Genomic DNA, 17,409 nt, shown 5'->3' on the forward strand with positions numbered 1-17,409 from the left:
TGAGCTTATTCCTTCTGTGGTCATCAAAATTTCTTGGTACCATAGATTTACAGGACTGACTTTTCATAGCCCAACAAGACAGTGAAGAGTGCCAAAATACTCCTAAAATATGAAATATAAAATTAAAAGTATTTCATTATGGGTAGTTTATTCATTTTGATTTATATGGTTTGATTTATATACTAATTTATCACTAACCAAGCATTGAATTAACCTAACACCCCCCCTCCTTTTTTCTTTTTTTCAAATTGGGCCATGTATCAGAAAGTCACCAAGGAAATGGCAACCCAGATTGTTTGGATAGCAGACTGGAAAGATTACAGAAGTGTGTGTAAATGTCTCTGGCAGCCATATTGGAATATGACCCAGAAATATGTAAATGTCAACAGACTTCACACAGCATTGGTGGCTATCCTCAGGGCTCTGGTGGCAGGAGCAGCTGTCCCTGACAAATGCTCACTGTGCTTTTGTCCCTGCTGGCCCATGCCTTTCGGTCTTGGGTTACATGATCTTGTTGGCTTCATCCCCTGGCCTTCCTTTCCTTGTGTGTCATCATTCTGCCTCTGAGCTGGGTAGGGTTCTTGGTTCAGCTTCCCTACCTGGAGACCCTGCCTCACTGACTCTGCCCTGCTGCACTTGGAATGAAAGTGTGCTTTGAGATTGTCCCAGTTATTATGAATTGTGGAAGTGACCTCAGAGTCACTCCAGTCTCTCATTTGACTAATGAATTAGGTGACCAAGTTATCCAGACAGTCTCAATTTATGTCTCTTGTCCTGATATAATAATTAATAGTCTCTGCTTTGCTATTGTATGTGTCCTACTATAGATGGCAAAGAACGTGGTCTCCCTACCAATGAGAGAAGTGACTTAGCAAAGGCCAGGACCTGCACACAGGTGTCCAAAGGTTATGTTGTTGTTGTTGTTGTTGTTGTTGTTGTTGTTGTTGTTGTTTAATGATTATAATACTCTGCTGCCTCTTCCACTTCAGAAACTTTCTTTAGAACAATTGTTAACCAAAGCCTCCTGGAGAACTTTCAAAATGCAATCACCTTGGCTGTAAGCACCTCTCAGAGTAGAGTCTGGACATGTGTCATATGATCATGTTCCCTGGGCAATCAGAATGCACATCTCAGATTCAGATGGCCCTGCTTACAGGAAAGAGGTTCTTAGAAGAATTTAATAATCACCAAACCAAGGGTCAAGATGGACTACTACAAGGCTTCCAAAGTTGGCCAACCCTTTGCAAGATTCCTGTACCTAATGGTCAACAATTCCATTATATTTTATGCCATGCCATGTGACTTTGAAATAGGGCACTAAAAGTCCCAGAGATGGCTTCTTTGGCAGGCCCAACTCCTGCACTACCTTGAGAGACTTCTGGAATTTTGAGAGACTCCAACTGATTTTTGGCATACAACCAGGGCAAGACACTAAATGACAAAAATCAGCTTCATTCTACAATGGATGAAGGTCCTCACCTAATAGTGGCTTTGCTATAAATAAAGCAATGCTGGCTAGCAAAGTGAAGCTGGTGACCAGCGAGGTTTAGTAAAAGATAGCCATGTTTCTGACATTTTGCCAGGGACAAAAGAACTAAGAAGAAATGGCTCCATGCCAGGAAGAAGAGCATGAACCACAGCTGGAAACCTAAGCAAGGGAAGAAAGATTAATCAGGTTTTGAAAGCCATCTGCTTCCCTTGGTCACAGAAGCCAAGCTGGCAACACTGCTCAGATGCCTGGATGTGGGCTGGGTGCCGGGCAATGGATATACTTTTTCTGTTCAGTGGAGACACAAAGATTCATCTTCCAGAGGACTGATTGTAAAAGGACATGCTCACTCTGGGCCACATTGTCTGCAGTGGTTATAGGGTGAGTTTCCTTGATTTTGAGTCTTTATGTTTTCCCTTTATTTTGCAAGTTAAAATCCATTGCCTGGACTCTACCCATTATACATAGGAAAACCAACAAAATTATTTGTCTTCTGTTTCCCTTTCAAAGCCCTTATTGTAAAAACACAAATGTTAAGAAGGGTGCCAGAAATCAAAACAACACTGAGATGCCATCTTACTCCTGTCAGAATGGCTAAAATCAAAAACATCAATGACAGTTTATGCTGGAGAGGATGTGGAGAAAAAGTAACACTCCTCCACTGCTGGTGGGAGAGCCAACTCATATAGCCACTTTGGAAATCAGTATGGTAGTTCCTCAAGAAAATGGGAATCAGTCTACCACAAGATCCAGCAATTCCACTCTTAGGCATATACCCAAAAGAAGCACATTCATACCACAAGGACATCTGTTCAACTATGTTCATAGCAGCATTATTTGCAATAGCCAGAACCTGGAAGCAACCTAAATGCCCCTCAACTGAAGAACGGATAGAGAAAATGTGGTACATTTACACAATGGAGTACTACTAAGGTGTAAAAAACAATGGAATCTTGAAATTCACAAGCAAATGGATGGAACTAGAAGAAACCATCCTGAGTGAGGTAACGCAGTCACAAAAAGACAAACATGGTATGTACTCACTCACATATGGATTTTAGACATAGAAAAAAGGATTACCAGCTTACAATCCACACCATCAGAGAAGCTAGGAAACAAGGAGGACCCTAAGAGAGACATATATGGTCCCTTGGAGAAGGGGGAAAGGACAAGAACTCCTGAGCAAATTGGGAGCATGGGGGGAGGGGAGAGGGGGTTAGAAGAAAGAGAAAGGGAGAAGAGGAGAGAAGAAGAGGACATGAGGGAGCAGAAAGATTGAATCAGGGGAGAATAGAGGAAAGCAAGAAAAGAGATACCATAATAGAGGGAGCCATTACAGGTTTAAAGAGAAATCTGGCACTAGGGAAATGTCCAGAGATCTATAAGGTTGACCCCAACTAACAATCTAAGCCATAGTGGAGAGGCTATCTTAAATGCCCTTCTCTGATAATGAGATTGATAACTGTCTTTTATGCCATCCTAGAGCCTTCATCCAGTAGCTGATGGAAGCAGAAGTAGACACCCACAGCTAAACACTCAACTGAACTCCTGGAATCCAGTTGCAAAGAGGGAGGAATGACAAGCATAGGGGTCAAGACCATGCTGGAGAAACCCACAGAAACAGCTAACCTGAGCAAATGAGAGCTCATGGACCCCAGACTTACAACTGGGAAACCAGCATAGGACCAACCCAGACCCCCTGAACATGGGTGTCAGTTTGGAGGTCTGGGCAATCTATGGGGCCTCTGGCAGTGGATCAGTTATCCTTAGTATATAAATGGACTTTGGGAGCCCATTCCACAAGGAGGGATACTCTATCAGCCTAGACAGAGAGGGGAGGGTCTAGAACCTGATCCAAATGATATGACAGACTTTAAGATCCCTCATGGAAGGCCTCACCTCCTTGGTGAGCAGAAAGGGGATGGGATAGGGGGTTGATGGGGGCAGGGAAAGAGGAGAGGGAGAAGGAAATGGGATTGACATGTAAAACAAGCTTATTTCTAATTTAAATTTTAAAAGGGGGAGAAGGTGCCAGCTCATAGGCAAAGCAAATGGAAATAGAGAAGGGAAAATATCAGAAGCTAATGTCTGTAGGTGGGAGAAGAAGGAATGACAGATGAGGGGTTGATTTGGGTCAGAAGAGTAAGATAGATTGCAAAGGAGTTCAGGGTGGAGTAAGTGATGACAGATAAGGATGTCCTTCTGAAAGGCCCCATACTGAGCTCTTGAACCCCAAGAAGTCAGTAACCACTCCCTGCCCACTTCTGCCTGAGAAGCAAGAGAGGCTTCTTGTTTTCTGGAGAAAGTGGACAGCAAACTTGGAGCCATACGACTCAGCTAGGGACTAAAGAGACTTGGTGCCCCAGGTGTGATGACTCATGCCTATTATCCCAGAACTCAAGAGGCAGGGAAGAAGATTTCTGTGAGTTCAAGGACAACTTGGGCTACATAGTGGGTTTCAGGCAAGTCTGAGCTGCAATGAGAAACCCTAGTCAAAGAGCGCAGGAGGCAGGCTGTGTGCTGTGTGCAGAGTGACTGAAGACCTGCAGTGCTGTGAACTGTGGGGCCCTCGGTCCTGTCATTCCCCTCCGACTCTAGGGAATGGAGAGAGTGGAAAACTCATCTCCAGAGAATCTATCAAGGGAAGAGTAAAAACTTGTTCATTCCTTGGTCCTCTACAAGAGAGCCCACAACTTGGCAGACTCCACCCACATTCACCAAGCTCACAATCCCATTTTAGTTATTTCTGTAACGAGAGTGTGCAGTCAAAGACCCAAGGAATGAAGACATCCTCAGACACATGGAACTCAACACGCTCATCTCCCAAGTTCTCAAGTTCCCAGAGCTTGGAATAAAGATGTGGGAGATGAAACCCAGCAAAGACAAAGAGGCACTGTATTAGTTTCATCCCCGTGGTTGTGATAAAACACCCTGACAAACAGAACTTAAGGAGAAAGGGTTTATTTTATCTTATAGTTCCTGAGGAATACGACCCATTATGGCAGAAGGGGCACAGCCTCAGGAACAGAAAGGCAGATGGCCAAACTACATTGGAAGTGGGGACACAGACAGGAAGTAGGAAGTGGGACTGGGTTATAAAAGCTCAAGGCTCACCCCAGTGATCTGCTTCCTCCAGCAAGGTGTCACCCCCTAAAGATTCCACAAACTCCCAAACATATCTACTGGCTGGGCACCAAGGGTTCCAATATATGAGCCTATGGGACATTTCACAATCAAACTCCATCAAGAGAAAAAGCAAACGAAATTAGAAGAACAGCACAGGAAGTCCTATGGTGAAAACCAGGTTAAAAGCTGGAACAGGAAAGAATAGGAAGATGTTTGGCTATGGGAGAGATACACCCACAGGATAAAAATAACACAAGTGACATAATCTGATGTTTTTCAGTGTCTGGAAGAATAATTCCTAAGTATTTTTGAAAATACTGAAGTGTTGGTGGGGATCCAGCTTCCTCCACAGCAATTATCAGTCACAGGAAAAACCTAACAAGAAAACTGTGCTGATAACCAGCTTCTAAAATAGTCTCCGACGCTACCTGCTTCCTGGTTTTCTTGCCCTTGTATATTTCCCTCCCATATTCAGTAGGGCTGACCATGCAACAAGCATGTGTTGTAGAAATGATTGGGAGATTCAACATTAGGTTATAAAAGGCACTGAGACTCTCAGCTTGATCTCTCAGACCAGTTTCCTTTGGAGGAAGTCAGCTTCCACTATGCAACACCCAGGAGCCTAGAGCTAGCCAATAGCCAGCATACCTTGCCAGTCATGTGAATAAGCTATCCAGGAAGCAGATTATTGAACCCAAGATTGCAGATACCATGGGTCAACTACAAGCCAGACCATCTGCCCAAAATGCCTCTCAAATCTAGGCCCCCAGGGAGCACAGAACAATGTTTATTTCTATTCTATGCCACTGAGTCAACTTGGAGCATGAAAGTGCTCCTGGAAGTCGGATGTAGCTGTAACAAAAACCTTAAGGGTGGGTATGGATCTGGACCAAACAGGGCAGAGTGTTAGCTTTATATTATGAATAGGCATATATATCACATGCCTATAATCCCAGCACCTAGGAGACTAAGAATAACAAATTCAAGACCAGTCTGGATTACATAGCAAGACCACACATGAAATAAACAAAAACTAGATATTGTTAGTAAAGATTGATGGCGTCTGAGAGAAGCCCAAATCAATCAAATGGGGGGGGGGACTCCTATCAGAAAGTAGAGAACAGAGGCTTCTTGCTACACAGTAGTAGAAAATTTAGAAATACTGTTGTCTATCATAAGTGGAAAATACGAAACACATCTACTTATTAGGTAATCTAACTTAGGAGTAATGTGGTAATCTAACTTGGCAGTGGGTGATTACTGCAGCAAAGACTATTAAATAAAGAGTAGATAAGACATAACAGGTAGAACTTCTCTGTCATCTTTATATGAAAAGTGCTTTTTAAAACTAAGAAGTGATCCCTGGGCAAAGAGCAGATCCATGCTGTGTAAGCAAAGCAATAAAGTGAATATGAAGCCAAAGGGGCTGTTCCAACAACGACAGCAAAAGGCTTAAAACTTCAGAAACAATCAAGGCTTATGCTGGACACAGTGGCTCAAGCCTCTAATCCCAGAGCTTCAGAGGTAGCTGTATTGCCATGAGTTCTAGGCCACCCTAGGCTACAAAGTAAGATTTTGTCTTAAAGACTGAAAAACAAAACAAACACTCCTAAGAAAGTTAAGAACATTGTCCTGTTGTCTTCTCAGTAGAATCCCAGGTTAAGAAGGGGGCATCTCAAAGATTTCTGGGTATGGCTTTGCTCTAACATCGTAAACCCCAGGAAGGGGTTCATATAAAGGGAGACATATAAAAGTTTTATAAAATTACATTGGCAAAATGATCCCCATGTTGTACCAAAAGCAATAGGCACAGAACCAGTTAGAAAGATGATTTAAGGGCTTTCAAACTTCTACATACAGAAAACAGGCTGAGAAAAGGGACACAGCCAGGAACCAAGGAGAAGTCTTCCTAGATCTTGAGTCCTAATCGAAAAATATCAACTGTGTCTTACAGAATTAGAGCAAATACAATACATACGCTTACTGTGTGTAGGGGGACTTTTCTGTGTCCCACCATTCATCTCTGTTCTGCCAGCCTGCTTCCAAATATCCACACAAAGAATTATTATTAATCATAAATGCTCAACTGATAGCTTAGACTTGTTACTAACTAACTCTCACAACATCAATTAACCCATATTTCTTATCTACACTCTACTAAATGGAAGTATCTTTTTTCAACATGGCGTGATCATCTCCTTCCTCTGCATCTCACTGGTGACTCCTTGTGACTCCGCCCTTCTTCTTCCCAGCGTCCTCTCACTTTGCTGCTCCTGCCTAACCTCTTCCTGACTAGTTATTGACAAGTCAGCCTTTTATTTAAGCAATCAGAAGGTACCTTAGCAAAGACACATCTTCACAGTACGCAAAATGATTATTGCATTACAACTGTGTGTACGTGTGCCGCACAGGCTCAAGTGTGTGCACACACAGTGGAGGACAAACTGTAGGAGTCATTTCTCTCTTTCCATCAATAAGTCCCAAGGATTGACAGCAAGCTCTTCTAATTGTTGAGCCATCTCACTACCCCATGTCCCTAAGCACTGATGCCTGTGTGTCTCCCCTCCCCCCCTTTTTTGATAGGAGGGTTTCTAGCATTTATCACATGCCTGCTCCACCAATGTATGCTGGTTATGTAGACAGGCAAGTTGTCTCTTTAGTTTTCAGATCTTTACATTGAGAACGAATCTTAAAGAATGCTGGCTGTCGAGCTCCATCTTTGTTTGGACCTGATTTAGACAGTGAAACTGTAAACTTTGAGCTGTTACTACCATGACAGGAGCCTTTTATGAACCTTCATAAAATGGTAAGTGAATGCATGTGTGGGAGGGACATCAATCATTCAATGTGGTTTTTCCCACAGGGTGTTGAAACATTATCTCCACTGCAGTGGTGTGAGAGGTGGATGTACCTTTAAGAGTCAGGGCATCATAGAAGACCCTTATAAGGGATTAAGGTAACTTCCATGAGTTCTTTCTCCCAAGAATAAGCCTGGGCTGGAGATGGCTCAAGTGGTAAAATGCTTGCTGTATAAGCATGAGAACCTGAGTTCCATCCCCAGCACCCACAGGCAAGCTAGATGCAGTGAAATGTACCCATAATCTCAGCTCTGGAGGGTGGGACAGGGGGTTGGGGGGAGAGACTGGAGGATTCCTGGGGCTTCCTGGACAGTCTCACCAAATTAGTGAACTCCAGGTTCAGTGAGAGACTGTGTCTCAAAATAACAAGAATAATAGTGTGGACCATGATTGAAAGAGATCCATGATATTGATCCATGGTCTTTATAAGCTCTTCCATGTGCTCTTACACTCACACACATCTGCATACACACAAGAACATAAGCATACACTGAACTTTGTTTATATATCAAATTCAAGGCCAGCCTAGGCCAAATAGGGAGACTCTGTCTCAAAAAAAAAAAATGTGAAATGAGAAGACCTCTAAATTGCCCTGACTTCCTGCTTCCCCGTAGTACGTGCTCCCACCATTGTGATGCCATCTTCCATGAGTCTTTCACTAGAGACAAGCACAAGCCAGTGTCGTGCTCTTGACCCTCCATAAATAAACCTCTTTTATTTATAAATTATCTGGCCTCTGGTATTTAACTGTGGTAAAATAAAAGTATAATTAACTTCTGTAGGTTAACATTCTGACTGAAGCCTCACAGGAAGCCTCAAGCCAGAAACAGTCAGCTAAAGCCCTTCATGTACGAAGACACACAGATCATGACATAGAAACGGTACTTATCATTTGAAGTTGTTAACTTAGTTTGCAGCAATAGATGACTTAATACAAAAATGAATCAAGTAGTTGTCTCAGCAATGATCTATATTTAATGTGCTGGTAGTAACATTAAAAGTTATGAAATAATCATTACAGACAGGGAGAGCAAGCAAATGAGAAGAACTAATAATTACTGCCCTAGCAGAATCAACGGCACCCACCTGAAATTGAAGTACCAAGAAACAGCAAAAGGCCAAGCATGGTGGCTCACACCTTATATTATCAGTGCACAGAGGTTGAAGCAGAAGGATTGCCATGAGTTTGAGACCAGTCTGGGCGATGCAGTAAGAACCTGACTCCAAAGAAGAAAAAAAAAATAACAACAAACAAAAATCTGTTACATAGAGTAAGGAGAAAGAAAATCAGAAAACTACCTAAAATTATTAAAATGCCTTACTTCCAGGAAAGGAATCTTAAGGTGGAAAAAGGTGGCTGGAAGAATTGATGTCACCCCTAAGGTGACTATCTTAACAGTGCATGATTGTTTTAAAACCCATATTAATCATGTAATAAAAATAGGCTTATCTTTAAAAGGCTCTCCCTGTTTCTGAGTGACTTGGAGAGATACTGGTAGGGACATAAACTCTGAAAAGGCATGGGGACACTACTATGAAGAAAACACTCATTGGGAACTGAAGAAGAAGTGATTTCTTTCTTCTTTTTTGGGGGGGGATGTACTCTTTTTTGATTTTTTTAATTTGAATTAGAAACAAGATTGTTTTACATGTCAATTCCAATTACCTCTCCTTCCACTCCTCCCCTGCCCCCCCCCAACTAACACCCTACCTATTCCATACTCTTTCTGCTCCCCAAGGAGGGTGAGGCTTTCCACAGGGGGTCTTCCGAGACTGTCATGGGATGTATTTATAATATGCCAGGAATTACAAAAAGTCTATGCAATTAGAATATTATTTGTTCTTTTTCTTTTCTTCTTCAGTACTGTGATTTAGCAGCAGTTTACTTTTAGATTTATTTATCTCTTTATCTCTAGTGTGTCTCATGCAGTCATGAAATTTTATGTTGGTATGTATCTTTCTTTCACTTCTCCATTGTAACGATAACTCTTTCCACCAGCTGCCTGAGTTCTGCTGCCACACTAGGGCCCCCAAATAACACACAGGGTCTTATATTAGTTACAATGCTGCTGGCCAATGACTAGGATTTCTTATTTGCTAGCTCTGTCTTAAGTATCAACTATAATCATTAATCTATATATTTTTTCTCTGTTTTTAATCACTTTTTTATTTGAATTAGAAACAAGATTGATTTACATGACAATCCCAGTTCCCTTCTTCCTCTTGTCCTCCCCTGCCACCGCCCAAACTAAAACCCTACCTATCCTATCACATACCCTTTCTTCTATTCTTCCCCTACTCAAACTTTCTGCTCCCTCATGACCTCTGCATCCTTCCTCTTCTCCCTTCTCATTCTCATAGCTCCCTCCTCCCTCTTCCCATGCTCTCAATTTGCTCAGGGGATCTTGACCCTTTCCCCTTCTCCAGGGGACAATGTCTCCTTTAGGGTCTTCCTTGTTTACTAGTTTCTCTGGCAATGTGGATTGTAGGCTGGTAATCCTTTACTCTGTGTTTAAAATCCACATATGAGTGAGTACATATCATGTTTGTATTTTTGTGATTGGGTTACCTCACTCAGAATGGTTTCTTGTAGTTCGATCCATTTTCCTGCAAATTCCAAGATTCCATTATTTTTTCCACTGAGTAGTATTCCATTGTGTAAATATACCAAATTTTCTCTATCCATTCTTCGGTTGAGGGGCATCTAGGTTGCTTCCAGTTTCTGGCTATTACAAATAGTGCTGCTATGAACATCGTTGAACAGATGTCCTTGTTGTATGAATGTGCTTCTTTTGGGTATATGCCTAGGAGTGGAATTGCTGGATCTTGTGGTAGACTCATTCCCTTTTTCTTGAGGAGTCGCCATACTGATTTCTAAAGTGGCTGTACAAGTTGGCACTCCCACCAGCAGTGGAGAAGTGTTCCCCTTTCTCCACATCCTTTCAACCCTTTCGCTCTGCACAAAACTTAAGTCAAAATGGATCAAAGACCTCAACATAAACCCAGCCACACTGAACTTATTAGAAGATAAAGTGGGAAATACCCTTGAATTAATTGGTACAGGAGACCACTTCCTGAACACTACACCAGTAGCACAGACACTGAGATCAACAATTGATAAATGGGACCTCCTGAAACTGAGAAGCTTCTGTAAGGCAAAGGACACAGTCAGCAAGACAAAATGGCAGCCCACAGACTGGGAAAAGATATTCACCAACCCCACATTTGACAGAGGGCTGATCTCCAAAATATACAAAGAACTCAAGAAGCTAGTCTCCAAAACACCAAACAATCCAATTAAAAAGTGGGGTACAGAACTAAATAGATAATTCTCAATAGAGGAAGTGATTTCTAAGACAGGGGTGTGAGATACTGGGCAGGGGAATGTCCCTGGGCCTTGCCTTGTACCTGAGCACACCTAGAGGAGGAGCCTACTGTCACCACATTCTCTTGGAGGCCTCTGAGGGGACTCAGGAGGATTGTTAGGTCAAGAGTTCCCCAACTGCTACCAGCCCCCATCCCCTGCTACTGCAGAGCCAGGAGGAACATGGTGAGTCCACAGCCTGCTCTTATTTTTCCTAGTCATGTGATGCTCTCTCACAGAGTGAAGTTAAGTGGGAAAACCCTGAAGCACAGTTAACCCATGGTCACCCTTTGCAAAACCACCTTGCCAACTTACTACTCTTTCCTCTTGTCCCAGGATGCTAGCTGGAGGAGAGTTTCCAGACTAAAGAGAAATGCCCCTATCACTGCCTGCCCCCAAGAATCTTCTCAAGGGTCAGAATTATCTGGCAATGCTGTGGAGAACAGGATTACAGGATCCCTATCCCTTCCCCAGCCAAATGAGGCAAGCATAATTAGGGCTAAGAGAGAACTGATAAATGAAGGTATTAACACTCAGGCTGTCTTAATGTGGCTATTTAAGTACCTTACCTTTTTTCGCCTTCTACTGTGCTCCAAATAGCATGGTGAAATAGGCACTTGCCTTCTTTCTGCCCTTTCTGCAGCATTTCCAGGGTGAGAAGGGTCATTTTGTTTCTCTCTTTCATTCATCGAAGTTACCTACTTTTGGTGCAACATAAAAAGTTAGGAGCCAAGAACAATGCTGGTGCTTTCTTGACATTGGAAAGTCTTCCTATTTAAGAAAGAAAAGCCCTGGGCTGGAGAGATGGCTCAGCATTTAAGAGCACTGCCTGCTCTTCCAAAGGTCCTGAGTTCAATTCCCAGCAACCACATGATGGCTCACAAACATCTGTAATGACCTGCAGGCATGCAGACAAAACACTATATACAGAATAAATAAATAAATCTTAAGAAAGAAAGGAAGGAAGAAGAAAAGAAAGAAGGAAAGAAAGCCCTGAGATAACACTGACGTGTGTGTGTGTGTGTGTGTGTGTGTGTGTGTGTGTGTGTGTGTGTGTGTGTGTCCAACCCAGGTATTTTTTTAGGCAGGTATGGTATGAAGACACCAGACATGTCTGCTTTGCGATTCCATTTGAGGTAGGGTAGCTCTGAGACTTTTGGGAATCAGAAGCATTGGGTTGCCTTTTCCAGCTCTGTAGCAGATGCTGGCATTGCTAGCCCACAGCAGATGTCTACTGCTGCCTGAAAAACTGCTTCTGTGCAAGGCTGGGCAGGATTCATTAGAGAACTTGATCCATTTCATTCCTCAAACAACAAGAGGGTGGTCCAAAATGATCCCATGAATGAGAGTGCATTTGCATACGCTGCAAGGTGCTAGCCTTTTGTTTTCCAAATTCATCCCTGAAATTGGTCTGAAGAGCAAAGAGAAGCAAAGAGCAGGAGGGCTAACCCTGAGCTCTGCAGGAAGGTTCCTGGAGCTGGGATTCCATCAGTCATCCCGCACCTGCTCCTGCACATGGCTTGCATATTCACCAAGTGGAAGCCTCTCGGTTTGTGCTGGGGGAAATCTCATTATGCCGCCCAATGCAGAGATATGTGCAGAGGACTGTGAGCTGCTTTCTGAAAAGGTGAACTTCTCTATTTATTGCTCCATTTGTGCCCAGCTCCTCATTTTGGAGGCTCTGTGGAAAGCTGAATATAAGACCTAAGCCCTAAGCACCACACTAGCACTACTGGTGTAGAGACAATGAAACAAATTAGCTAACACAGATTTGTCAGTGATTAAAAATAAATAAATAACTGCAGGCTTGAAGCTAATAGATGGCATCAAGGGCCATACTCTCTGTGGTGTCCCCTCCACCCAGTTATACAATAATGCAGCTTGCAAAAACTATTTGTGGTGCAATGAATGTTCTTACATTTAGAAAAAAAGGATGATGTTTGCAATAAAAATATGTTTTAGTTATTGACTCTTTGATGAATTTGAGAGCTAACTGGATTTTGGGATTCAGCCATCGATGAGGCTTATGAAATGCCATAGTCTCTGATTTTCTGGCTGGTGTGGGAAAAAAGATGGAGGGAGCAATGGAAATGGGGGAAAAGATGGAGAGACAGATAGAAAATAAGGGACAGAGTAGAAAGACAGGTTGGCACCATGCATCCTGGGAGGGATGCAACTTCAAAGAAGCTTTACAGTGTGGCCTGGGCTCATTCTAGCCTTTTAGTTTGTTTCTCGTGTGTTAAGGGCTATATCTTTAAATGGGGCAGAAGAATCATATAGTTACATGGACACTCTCATTCTCTGTACTAATAATAGTTTAATGTGCCCATAAGCTCTTTCAGGGGAGTTTTTCATCCAACAAATTCTAGTGGCCATGAATAATGAAAAGCTATTAAGCCCACTTAAGATACATGTTGAGATAATTTCAAAAAATACATACCACTTCTGTTCATATAGGGCTGCCAAGATCATTACAGTATTTAAATACAGCCAGATCACCTGGTGGGATTTTTGTTGAAGAAATTCAAGTGCAAAATAGTATCTAGTAATACAACATTCATGGTCAAGGGGAATAGAATGTCAGTCTAGCTTGGGATCTAATTTCAGCTATATCACTTAATATCTCAAAAACTTTCAATCATTTCCTCTGCTTTCTTAGTGGTGGAAGGAGGGAAGTATGTGTTGTACATGTGTGTAGGTGGGGGTGTACATGTATGCATGTATGTGTGGCAGTTAGAGGTAGACATGGGTGTGTTTCCCCAATCTCTCTCCATCTTTGTTTTTTTGAGACAGAATCTCCCAGTAAACCTCAAACTCATTGATTCAGCTAGGCTGGCAAGTCAATGAGCCTTGGGATCCACTTGTCTCCACACTGGTAGCACTGGGGTTACAGGGTTGTGCCACCATGTCTAGCTTTTTCATGTGCATTCAAGTACATATCAACTGGCCCATCTCTCTAGTCCCGACATTGCTGTCATTGTTTCTTCTTCTTCTTCTTTTTCTCCTTCTTCTTCTTCTTCCTTGTCCTCTTTCTCCTCCTCCTCCTCTCCTTTCTCCTCCCACTTCTTTTCCTCTTTCTTCTTTCCCCTCTTCCTCCTCTTCATTATAATGCCCTGGCTGGCCTAGAACTTGCTATATCGATGCTTCAAACTCAAAAGAGATCCACCTGCTTCTACCTCCCCAGTGCTGGGATTAAAGTTGTGGACCAACACACCTGGTAACATTTACTTCTTTAGCCCACAGTTTCTTTATCTGAAAGACTGGTATTAAGATGTTAAGGTCATAAGATTTTTCTGAGTAAATAAGATAATCCATGCAAACTCTTTCCCGGTGACTCATAATAAACACTCAATAAGTAATTCTTATAATCATCTTGAAAACACTTCTAATTCTGAAATTTGACTTTCTACTTTTTTCCACCTAAAGTTTAAATAGTAGTGTTCTATGAAAGAAAGAGGCAATAGCATGGAGCCATGTAAGCTTTGGGGGGAAGCCCTGTTTGCCACCATGTGTCTGGACTACCTTGACAACTATTGTTCACTCTTTCAAGCTAAGGAGCCATGAGATACATAAATAGACAAAATCCAAGCTTCCAGATGTTGGCAACTTATTTTCTTCTTGGTTGATTAAGCAAAGGTATAAATTAACAAGCAACAAGATTAACCTGTAAGAGTCCCAGTGAGATGCATAGTCGCAGCTTTGAGTCTGTTCCTCTCCAAGTGTGTGACCTCTGACAGGTCAGCATTTAATCAGCCCATCCTCCAGAAAACAGATGTTGTTTTCTTTTTATATATAAGAAAATACTAGGTCAGGTGGTGATGGCACAAGCCTTTAAACTCATCACTGGGGACGCAAACAGACCTGTGAGTTGGAGGCCAGACTGGTCTACACAGAGAAACCCTGTCTCAAAAATCCAAAAGAGAAAAAATATTTCGTTTGAAAAGTATTACAGATGATTCATTGTGATCAATGCATTCTAACAGACATGAGAACAAATCACAAGTAACTCAAAAAGATATGTTAGGCAAGAAGTGTCAATAAAAAGCACTTTTTTCAACTGGGAAGATGGCTCAATGGATAAGAGTGAGGACCTGAGTCCTAATCCACAGCGCTCATGTAAAAGCCAGGCATGGTTGCTCATGCCTGTAACCCCAGTGTTTGGAGGGCAGAGACAGGCAGATCCTAAGGCCCTCTTGCCAGCCAGCCTACAAAGGACTGAGTTCTGTGAGATATCCTATCTCAGAGGAATAAGGCTAAGATGGATAGAGGACACCTGGCATCCTTCTCTGGCCACCACAACATGCACACAGGCATATGTGTTTGCATTCACTTGTACACTCATGCGCATGCATGGGCACACACCCATACACACAAACAAAGCATGTTTGCCAGTACTTTAGCTAAACATAAGTCCTAAATCATTATTACAGGAACGCAGCATCTTCCTTTAAATTATTAACTAAAATTCGCTTTTCCCACAAACGTTCCCAGAAAAATTTTTTCCCCTGCTCTTACCACAGATATTTAAGGGTAATAGTTAAGGCACTGTTGAAATGTGCATCCATCTTCCCTAAGGACACATTCTTGTTGGCTACTCTGCTTCCATGAGCAGTTGGAACTGTTCTCGTCATCTGTATCTCTTGCCTTCCCCGTTATCTTTACAGACTAAGTCAATAACAACACAAAGAAGCTATTTCACAGAAAATTCCCTGAAACGTTTTGCTGTTCTCCAAACAGAGTGCTTTATGAGCACATTTTACCATGCACATAAAACAGTAAGACAAATTTCCCTTCAAAAGAAAATAGGTTGCATGCATCTTTAACTTTTGCTTTTCAATTAGAGTAAGCAATAGCATTTCTCCACAATGCAAGACAAACAGCCCAGGATGGTATTTATTTCATTTTGATTACTCTCTAGCAGCAGGAGATATAGATGATCGGCCATTCAACGTGAACTGGTTCCTACCTGTGGCAATTCCTGTACCAGGGTTACATGGTAAAGGGCAAGAAGATGCATGCCTGCCCAATCAGCTCACAGCTAGGAAGGGAGACAGGAGAGTGGATGGCATTGAGTTAGCCTTGGAGAAGACATAGACTTGAAATGATCTTCTAAGACATGGGACATCCTCTTCAAAGAGTCACAGGTACACATTTGTCGGAATGGGCTGGGGGAACGAAGCTGGTATGCCTAGCAAGAGGGCAATTGTCATACCTTGAGCAAAAGCATGACTGGTAAAGAGTAAGTCTGTACCTCTTGGTTCAGTCTTTAGTTCTTCATCAGGAGCTACTCAAGCCTAGGTTTCCTTGCCCTTCAGCAAATGCTGATCACTCCAGTCACCACCCATTCAACTTGGGAGGGTGAATGGGTGTGAGGGGAAGCTATGAAATCTCTTTACAACTAAGCAACATCCCAGGCTATGGTTTTAGAAAAATGTATGCCATATAAGGACTCTGAGTTCAAGTCATCTCTTTGCCATTTAAAATGGAAAAATGAACCTTATTGATAGTTTAGGATTGACAGGGTCCCCCCACACACACATACACACTCCAATGAAGTGTAAAGTTGCAGCACAATTTTTAACTTTATATTATTTACTTCTGCCAACAAATTGTGCATTTTCCTTAAAATTAAGATATTTCAGCTGCACCCTTTGCTTTAGCCATCAAGGGACGTGAGAAGTTCATGATCTCTGTTGTTTCCAGCTCAATGAAGAGGACGTGTGTGTCCTGGCCCACACTCACTCCCACCATTATTTCACTGTATCTGTTAGCTGCTAAAAGCAGAAGTTAGTCTTTTATTTCATCTAACCACAGGCATGCAGAAATTTTGAACAAGAAAAACTGACTGGAAAGTGAAGCCCCTGATCTTCAAGGTGAAAGGTTAGTGGAAGTGTCCTTCTTTCCTTTGCGGGGTACCAACTGCTTGCTGTTGAAATGGGCAAATTTATGAAATGTGGGAAAGTGATGCTGGTCCTGGCTGGATGCTATTCTGGACCCAAATCTATCATTGTGAAGAACATTGATGATGGCACCTCAGACCACCCCTAGAGTCATACCCTGGTGGCTGGAATTGACAGCTATCTCCAAGGCTTGCCCCAAGGGCAAGAAGAAAATCACCAAGAGATCAAAGATCCAGTCCTTTGTGAAAGTTTATAACTACAGACACCTCATTCCCACAGGGTACTCTGTAGATATCCCCTTGACAAAACTGTTGTTAACAAGGATGTCTTTAGAGACACAGTGGTGAAATATAAGGCCAGGCCAGAGGCCAAGGTCAAATTTGAGGAACAATACAAGACAGGGAAGAACACATGGTTTTCCTAGAAGCTTCATTTTTAGGTATATTTTTGTTTGCATCATTAAAACTTAAAAAAAGAAAAAAATGAGTCAAGTCTCTCTTCCACCTCACCCATTGAGTATTCTGTTTCCTTGGGTTGTGGCTACTTTAGAAGATAAATATTTCCTTGTTTGTTTGATTGGTTTTTTTTTTTTTTTTGGAGACAGGGTCTCACTGTGTAGTCCTGGCTGAGCTGGAACTGAAAGAGATCCTCCTGCCTCTGCCTCTCTATGCT

At 42.3% G+C, this 17,409-nt stretch overlaps 1 pseudogene; it reads left to right on the forward strand.

Moving 5' to 3' along the window:
- The first annotated feature begins 16,771 nt into the window (after positions 1-16,771).
- LOC100773296 lies at positions 16,772-17,161 on the forward strand (annotated as a pseudogene).
- Positions 17,162-17,409: the final 248 nt, after the last annotated feature.

Source organism: Cricetulus griseus (genome assembly GCF_003668045.3).
Source record: "Cricetulus griseus strain 17A/GY chromosome 1 unlocalized genomic scaffold, alternate assembly CriGri-PICRH-1.0 chr1_1, whole genome shotgun sequence".
Classification (NCBI taxonomy): Eukaryota; Metazoa; Chordata; class Mammalia; order Rodentia; family Cricetidae; genus Cricetulus; species Cricetulus griseus.